Consider the following 9,078-nt stretch of genomic DNA (forward strand, 5'->3'; position numbering starts at 1 on the left):
ATTAACTCAGCACTTGGTTCAAGCTCTAGGAATAACAGGTGGCTTTGAAGAAGGAGCAGTTGGAACACACTGGGTGAATTCAACAGACTGCTTGGTCTTGCTCTCTGGAACAGGCGAGTGGGAAGAGTCCATGATGGCGCAGCACATGTTAGGGGTTGAGCCATGGGACCCCTCCATCCCGGGCTGAGATGGGTGAGCTGGAGAAATGAACAGATTAGGAGAAGTTCTTGTCTGGCTGCTCTGAGCTCACTTCAGTCTTTATGCCCTGGCTGGCTCCTGACGCAGGTGGTGCTGCCCTGCCGGGGAGCAGATTAATGCTCCAGCCAGAGATGAGAGTCCTGCTGGGCTTCAGACTTCAAAATGCCACTTGATGGACTTCAGCAGAGCATCACCAACCCACGGGTTTGTAGCCAGGCATCATCATGAGGCCTTTTTACTTAAGGCTGCTCTCAGATGTTACATCTGCAGCAGTTTTTCACGGTCCATAAAACCGCATGGTGTTGCAAAAACCTTGGTGAGAGCAACTTCATCATAGCAACGAGGGAAGGGAGGCAGTGCTTTGATAGAGAAGTTTTCAGGAGCACAGAGCCATCAGGACCACACTGCCTTGTGGTTCCTCCTCTCAGAGCTGCAAAACCCAGAGCAGACCAAAAGTGGGAAGGTGCCTCTCCCAGAACAATCCCAGTGAAGGAATCCAGGTCTCTCTGTGGTGTCCTGTGAAGAGTTCATTCCTCTCACAATGTTTAGGAAAATTCCAATTGAATAAGTGTGTTCTACAGAGAGGAGTTACCAAAACAGCCTCTCAAGCTAAATGATCCTCTCGTGAGTCCCAAATGAAATCAACTGTGTTAGTGCTCAACTCATTTGTGCAACAGCAGCGTTAATATGGTCATCTAATTTATTGAGTAGTTAGGTTCTAGTTAGCAGAGCAGGAAGGGGTACGAAGGCAATTAGTGGTCTATTTTCTATGTACATTGGAGCAGACGCCTGTATATAAAGGAAGTTCTTCTGGCGGGTGCACTATGCTAAAAAGCTTTCACCTAAAATTATATAGCCTGACAAACAATATAAAGAAGTAGATTGCCCAATAAACAAATAGCATATCAGCCATTTGTACCGAACCACGCTACTTAGACTCTTCAAGCTTGAAACGGCTGTGTATTTTTCCCCATTATCATGTTATGATGGTCTGTGTGTAAATTCGTTCAAATTCGGTTTTGATATTATTGTGCTCTCAAAGCCTAGATGGGCTGAATACTTTTCCCAAGATGAAGTGGATGGATGTGGAAATGGCTCCCAAGATTCCATTCCTCTCTGGTGCCTCTGGGAGCTGAACGATGGATGGAATATTGAAGGACGTGCTGTGTTCTGGAGGAGAGGATGTAGACATTTTCTTTGTCTTTCCCAGAGGATTTGCCCGTGCTTTTTTTTACTGGGACCAGGTGTCCCTTTTGTGTCTTGCTTGCCTGGCTTCCCTCCCATGGGCTTCTGGGATCATGTCCAGAGTCTGAGCATAGAATCATAGAATTCTGTGAGCTGGAAGGGACCCTTAAAGGTCACTTAGTCCAACTCCCCTTCAATGAACAGGGACACCTATGGCTAGATTAAGATGCTCAGAGCCCAGTCCAGTCCAACCTAGAATGTCCTCAAAGACAGGGTATCCATTGGGTATCATCCACTGCATTCAGCCACAAGTTTCCCTTCAAGCCTGAATGGTCTTTGCAGAATGTGTTTGTGCTGCAGCCTGGGCTGTGACACACAGCTGTTCCTTCAGCCCCTTGTCTAGGTCACTGACCCCAGGTAACCTCCTGTATTTGTTACAGGGCAAACACCCCTGTGTGTAAGCTGACAGCTACTGCATCACACGGCTATTGAGGTGGGAGCAGAGAGAGCCAGCTCCCCACTGACAGCTCCTCCACTGCCCTGCTGTCTGCCACCAGCAATTGGGCAACTCTTCCCATACTCCAGGATGCTTTTGACAAATGCAACCCTATGCCTGCATGAGCTGCCTAGCACCCAAATATCTGTCCCCAGTTGGGCAATGGAAATTACCACTCGGTGATTACAGATGTGCTTTTGCAAAGTGCTTAATGACCAAAGAAGAGCAAAGACTGTACCTGGATGCATGGATTCAATCACGCTTCAAGAAATTTCTAATGCTAGGGATGGTAAGGTGAGGGCTGCAGGTGGTGGGCAGGTGAATGTTCTCAGCTCTGGCAGTAAGGATGAACACATCAGGGTTGCCCGTGAAACTGCCACTGACAGGACAGAAGGTGTGGCTGAGTGTTTGCAGGTGACAGGGAGGTCACCCTGGAGGTGTTATAGGAAAACAGCCTGTAAGCAGATTCCTTTCCAAGGAAGGGCTGGAGATTTTTTGGGTTGACTCTAAATGAGCAACCCTGCTTACAAAACTCTTCAGGAGACAGCATTTGTACAGAAAATGGTGACTGATCCTGAGACTGTTCTGGGACACCCATAACACCTATTCCCAGAGTAAGAGGGGAGCTAAAATACTCCATCCCATGGCCAGTCCTATCCATGGCCAGTCCTACCCATAGCCAACCCATCCAATGGCCAGTCTATCCAGTGGCGAGTCCCATCCATGGCCAGTCCTATCCATAGCCAGCCCATCCAACGGCCAGTCCATTCCATGGCCATTTCCACCCATGGCCAGTCCATCCCATGCTCAGTCTGATTTCAGGTGCCTGGGGCTGATCCCACCAAGACGTGCAGCCACATGTCCTCATGAAGGTCACAGCTTCCCTTGAGAGGGAGAAGAAAACAGATGAGGGTTTAGATACCAGACGAATCCTCTCTCTAGCCATGAAAGATGGACACCATCTGCAGCCTTTTGCTCTCCAGACACTTTGACACTTACTTGCACATATTATTTTAAGACAAAAACATACATAAATTTGATGTTTCCCTTTCTCTGTTGCTACAGACCCATCGAACCCATTAAACCTCATTCTCTTTCACTTCATTTTGGGCATGGTTACACATGCTGCTTACTCCTGTTTCCTGCCAATGGTGGGATCACAAGGAAGTGAGCCACACTGACATACTAGCTGCCTTCCCCACCTTTTCAGAGATATGCCAGGCTGTGTATGTTGGGTTGCTTTAGTTCTATCATTTTGAAAATGTTCCTCCCAAAATTATGATGTTTCATCCCAAGAAGAGTGACTGCTGGTACAGACACTCCATGTACAGTCAATGGAGAGAGGGAAAGGCTCTGAGATGATTCCTGATAGTTGCCTATGTGTATCCAGCAACGGCAGGGAATCTTGCTAGCTGAGAGGAACAGGCAATTGTTCATGAAGGGGGAAGCTGTTTGGGCCATGCCATGAGGGAACAACAGGGATGTATTGGCAGTCATCTTCTCAGTGTTTGAAGTGGAATTTAGCCCAGTAAAGTTTTGAAGAGGGGAAGCTGTAGCCATGCTTGCCAAGGATGTCACAGACTTGGCCTGTGAGCCAATTGGAATGAGACCAAAATCTCCTGTCTTTGATTCAAGGAGAATACGAAACCACAAGCTGGATACAATTGGGATTTAATTTATTCTCCTGCCAGGTCATTGCTCCAGCTGTTTTTCATGGCATTCCTCCAGTGTATGAGTGATATGCCCAAGCTGGATGGAGTAGGAAAATCTGCACTGACCAATAGAAGGCAGAGGTGCAGAGCTCAGTTTCATGTTTGGGATGTTGAAGGCTTTCACCCAGCTGTCCAGAGCTGCAATGAATTGCTCAACTCACATCCCTCATTAGCTGCCTGCACAAGTTCCCTCAGCTGTTTGTCTCCAGTAAAAGTAACAAGAAGGGGGTATGGCCTTGGTGGGCACCACAACTGCAAGTGCACTGTCACCTGCAGTTCACATGGGCACACGAGCAGCAGATGGGGTGTCTTGGAGACATTCAAGGTCAGGTTGGACATGGCTCTGAGCAACCAGATGGAGATGTATGTGTCCTTGTTCATTGCAGGGAGTTGGACTAGATGGCCTTTAAATGTCCCTTCTGACTCCAATAATTCTGTTTCTATGATTTTTATCCTCATGGTGCTCCATAATCCTTGCTGGAGAGGCAGAGCAGACAGTCTCAGTCTGCCTGGCTAGATTTGCTAGAAGCCATTTATAACACCTCTGGTCACGATTCTGCATTGCAGAAATTTGTGGTCTTTGCTGTTCAAAGCTCATTCTGCAGATGCTGTCCCTATGAAATCTAAAGAAGAATTCTCTTTTGCTAGGGAAAAAAAAAAAAAGGACACTAGTTCTAACAGCCAGTCCAGTTACTCCATGACACAGCTGATGAAAAACAGGAGCAAGTTATACTACCAATATAGATATACATGTATGTACAATCACATCACTGATGTTTACGTATGTGTGTATGGGTATATACATATATGTGTATATAGTTTGAAAATAGAGAAACATTAAGAGATGTAACTGTGATAACTAAGTACTTACCTGTCTACCTGCCTAACAGCCCATCTGCTGCTGTGGGTCCAATAAAATAGGTGTAATACCAGCTGTCCAGATGAATCTCATGGGATTCATCTGGCTAAGAAATGTGCACACTCTGGGTTCTACTTTCTTCTTCAGCCCCAACAGAGTGAAACAGCCATGAGGGATGCAACATTTTCTGGTGAATGTTGTCCTACTTCAGATCACACCAACACCTAGAGTAACATGATATATGAAATCCCCATTGTTTTCTACCATGGGTTTTGTTGGATTTATCTTTGTTGTTTTTTTGATAAAGCTGAGAGCTCTTTCTGCCACCTGTGCAAAGAGAAGCAGGCTGGGGGTCAGCATGGTTTCTTGAGGTGAAGTTCCTGGCCTCACATTTCCAGATGAACATCTGCAGTGTGGTGAATGTTCTGCAGCCCCTTCACTACCCAGGTCAGGCTGCCCAGATTGCTGTGGATGCCCCATCCCCGAAGGTGCTCAAGATCAGGTTGGATGGGCCCTGGGCAGCTGAGCTGGTGGACAAAACTCTGCCCACATCAAGGGATTGGAACTAGATGATCTTCAAGATCGCTTCCAACCAGAGCCATTCTATGATTCTATGGCTCTATGATTGTGTGAAATACCACATCCAGAAGTAAACGTTTCCTGCTTTATTTCCCTCCAGAATATCCACATCAAATGTTCTTCTAAGAGAACTGTAGGAATAACAAATTGAGCTCTTCAGGATAGCCTGGATGCTGGGTTTTACAGTTATTCTGTACTCGTTGATATGGCTGAGGTTCATCGTTTGACTACACGATGACAGATGATAAATCACAGTATCCTCCAGTAGGCCACATTTAACAATGGCTACTCCAAGTTCCAAGTCGTTCCTGAGTTTATGTGGTTGCCGACAATCACGTATCTATGGAAAATTAATAAAGATATGAGCTCTCAGTTCTCACCACTGTTCTTTCTTAGTGACTGGTTCCAGTTATACATCCCAGGAGCTTTACATACATGAGGTAACAGAGACTGGTAAGAGACACAGCTGTCCTTCAGCCCTTCTGTGCTGTGCAGATGGACACATTTACCAGAAAAGCCTTAAGAGATGAATGTTTGTGTTATGAGTAAGGTTACAGTTTCTCATTAGGCTAAGGGTTAAAAGCAACCCTGCTGGTGAAGGGTAAGTAATTTGATTTTGGGTAGGTCTTAAGAGTTAGTTGTTACTCTAACTGGCTAGGGTTTAGGGAAAAGTGATGTTCAAGGCCAGGTTGGATGGGGCCATGGGCAGTGTAGTCTGGTATTAGATACAGAGGTTGGCAGCCCTGCTTTCGGAAAGGGGAACTGGATCTTGATGATCCTTGATGTCCCTTCCAACCCAAGCCATTCTATGCCTTTATGGCTCATGCTCAAAGAAATTTTGTAGGTAGAGGACAGAGCAAGGTCATCAGATGATTGGTTACTCCCGCTGTGCTGGACACCCGTAACAACAGCAATGGTCTCCAGAAGTTTACAGATGCTTCTCCTTTAAAGCACTACAAGTTTGAAGTACAATAACAAGGTGAGACAACAGCAAACATTAAGCAGAACTTCTACATCTTGCAGCACATCTCTGATTGTTACCACACTTTGTCCTTACAGAGAGGGTGCTTATATGCAGTATTTACATCCACCTCAAACCCAAACTATTTGGAGTAAATCATAGACTCATATAATAATTAGGGCAGGAAAAGACCTCTAAGATCAGTGAGTCCAACCCCAACCCATCCCCACCGTGCTCACTAACCACATCCCTCAACGCCACGTCTCCATGGTTCCTGATCACCTCCAGGGCCAGTGACTCCATCAGCTCCTGGATAGTCTGTTGCAGTGCCTCATCACTCTTTCTGAGAAGAATTTTTTTCCAATATCAAATTTGAAGCTCTGTTGGTGCAAATTAAGGTCATTACCCCTTGTCCTGTTGATAAGTCTGTAGCACTGACAAATTCAAGTTGAGTCTCGGAGCATGGTAAGGAGAAGGCTCAAACTCAGGTCATTTCTCTGCATGGACCTGGGAGCATTTGTGTTTGCAACACAGACCCGCCTCAGGAGCACCAAAGGATGGTGGAGCTGCTCAGTGCCTGCATTCAGTGAGCTCCCAGTCAGTGGTGAGGATACACTGCCTGTGAACCATAGAATCACAGAATCATAGAATCATTCAGGTTAGAAAAAACCTCTAACATCATCAGGTCCAACCACCCACCTACCACCAGTACTGCCCACTAACCCATGTCCCCAAATACCACCAAACCAGGCTCCTGGGTTGGCTCTGGCCAGGGCTCCACCTGCTCTCGTAGACATATCAAGAGGGACTCAATAGTACTGCAGTACAACCTCAGATGCCCGAAGATCTTTTTTCCTTCCATAGTCATCTGGATGCCACTCCAGCATTGTTGTACTGTAAATCTGCAAGCATCACGATCATAATTATCTCACACCTGTCACAGTTGTTATCACTGCCATGGGAGGCTCGACTGAAGTGGGCATTAGCTGTACTGCTACTTGGTAGTAAATGCTAAGCGATAGATATGATGACTGGTAGTATTATGTATCTGTTGAATTTAACCTCCTTGCCTGTTTCCTTTGGACCTTAAACATACTTTATTATATCAAATAGCAATTAACATTCCTCAGGGGTGAAGGTAGCTGTGCGGCGTGTTTGCTGAGGCGGCCAGCTGTCGCCACTTGGCAAGCAACTTTTATCATATGCTGGTTGAATTTAACATATATCAGCATTTATCAGCCCAGACTTTGTCAGTTTTATAAACGAAAACCGAAGGACAATAAATCATTTGGTGCCCAGGTGATACTGCATACATCTGAGAGCATATTTACCAGGCCAGGTGGATTCAACCAACAAAAGGCATCTAAGGTTTTGCTGTTTGATCCACATGGAACATAGTCTCAGATGGAGTTCTTTGGTGCACAACCCACATCTAAAAGCTTTGGTAGATCTGTGTGGGATGGTCCCATTTGTTTCCTTCTATTCTGCTGCTCACCACCTGAGCACTTCTGCTGATTTCAGATGGAGGGTTATTGGCTCAGCATCAATAGCATCATCAACATCTCCTCTTTGGGAGGGATGGAACATGGAGCTAAGAGGACACAAAGTGCAGTGAGACGTGCATCTATTCTCAGATGCCTTAAATATAAAAGCTTGTACAATTAATGCACTATCATACTTTTCTGTGGTCTCAATGGGCCTCCCAGAGTTAACCAGGACCCCTGTGTGACATCTGCATCTGTACACCTGACAGGTCAGGATCTGTCCTCTGTCCATGGGAGAGCATGACACAGTGCTGCCCACATCCACACAACCACACTGCACCAAGTTTATATCTGTAGCCACCTGTCTTCTCTTCCTTGTCTTGTTCAAAGCTGAAGTCATTGGTTCCCAAATGTGTCCTCCATGGACAGACTTGGGGTGCTCAATAGCAAGCAGCCACTCATTGTTCATTTTCTGTACAGCCATGTGTAAATCCATTTGAAGGTGACAGCACAAGGAGATTTCTGCTCACAGAAAGTAGAAGCTTCTGTCTTGTGCTGCTGCTGAAAGTTAGCTTGCTACAGCTGCTTCAGTGAAGAAGAAACCAGGGGATGCAGCTACGTATCAAACAAGGGTATTTCGGTAAGGAGAAGGCTCTGGAGCTGGGCCAGGAGTGGGGATGTGGGTGGCACTGACGGCTGGCTGCAGGAACATGGATAGAGGGGCTTGTCCAGGGGAGGAAGAGGCTGAAACCAAGGAAGGACAGCTGCTGCTCCACATCCCAGCTGTTGCCACTTTACAAAGTCCACTTGTATCTGCCCTGCCCCAGAAGATCACACATCTTAACCCACTGCAGTAATTATTGAAACCTTTGTCCTGACCTGGAGAAAAGGAGATGCAGGAAGTGAGTCTCAAGCCCACGAGCAGACAGCAGATGCTCCTACATCCTACTGCTACCCACTCCACCTGCACTGCATCAGAGATGTGCCCTGCATCACTCTCACACCATCACAACACCATCACGGTATCAAGTGGTACTGGTTTGGTTTTGCTTGGTCTTTACAATGTCATAGAACTATAGAATCTTTGGAGTTAGAAGAGACACTTAAAAGTCCTCTGCTCAAATATCCTCCCTGCAATGAACAGGGACACCTACAGCTCCATCAGGTTGCTCAGAGCCCCATCCACGACCTTGAGTTCTTCCAGGGAAGGGGCATCCACCATCTCTCTGGGCAACCTGTGCCAGTGCCTCACCACCCTTCTTCCTTATGCTCAGTCTAAATCTCCCCTTTCCAATTTGAAACCATTTTCCCTTGTCCTATCCCAGCAAACTCTGCTGAAGAGTCTGAGCCCTCACCATCACTCCCCTCCCCTGATGCTGCTGCATCACTGTTGCCATTTCACAGAAATTTCTAATTTAAAAAGGCTAAGCAGGTGTTACTGCCCACCTCTGGCCCGCTGGGTGAGAAAGAAGAAACTAATTGCGTTCTGAGACCGTATGCCGTTCAGGAGACGAATGAGCCCCGGTGGCCCGACGCGGATCGCGGTGGGCGCTGCGCGCAGCGTGCTCTGACATCCCGTTTCCAGAAACGTTCCTTCTTCCCAC

This window comes from Meleagris gallopavo, chromosome 1, assembly GCF_000146605.3.
Source record: "Meleagris gallopavo isolate NT-WF06-2002-E0010 breed Aviagen turkey brand Nicholas breeding stock chromosome 1, Turkey_5.1, whole genome shotgun sequence".
Classification (NCBI taxonomy): Eukaryota; Metazoa; Chordata; class Aves; order Galliformes; family Phasianidae; genus Meleagris; species Meleagris gallopavo.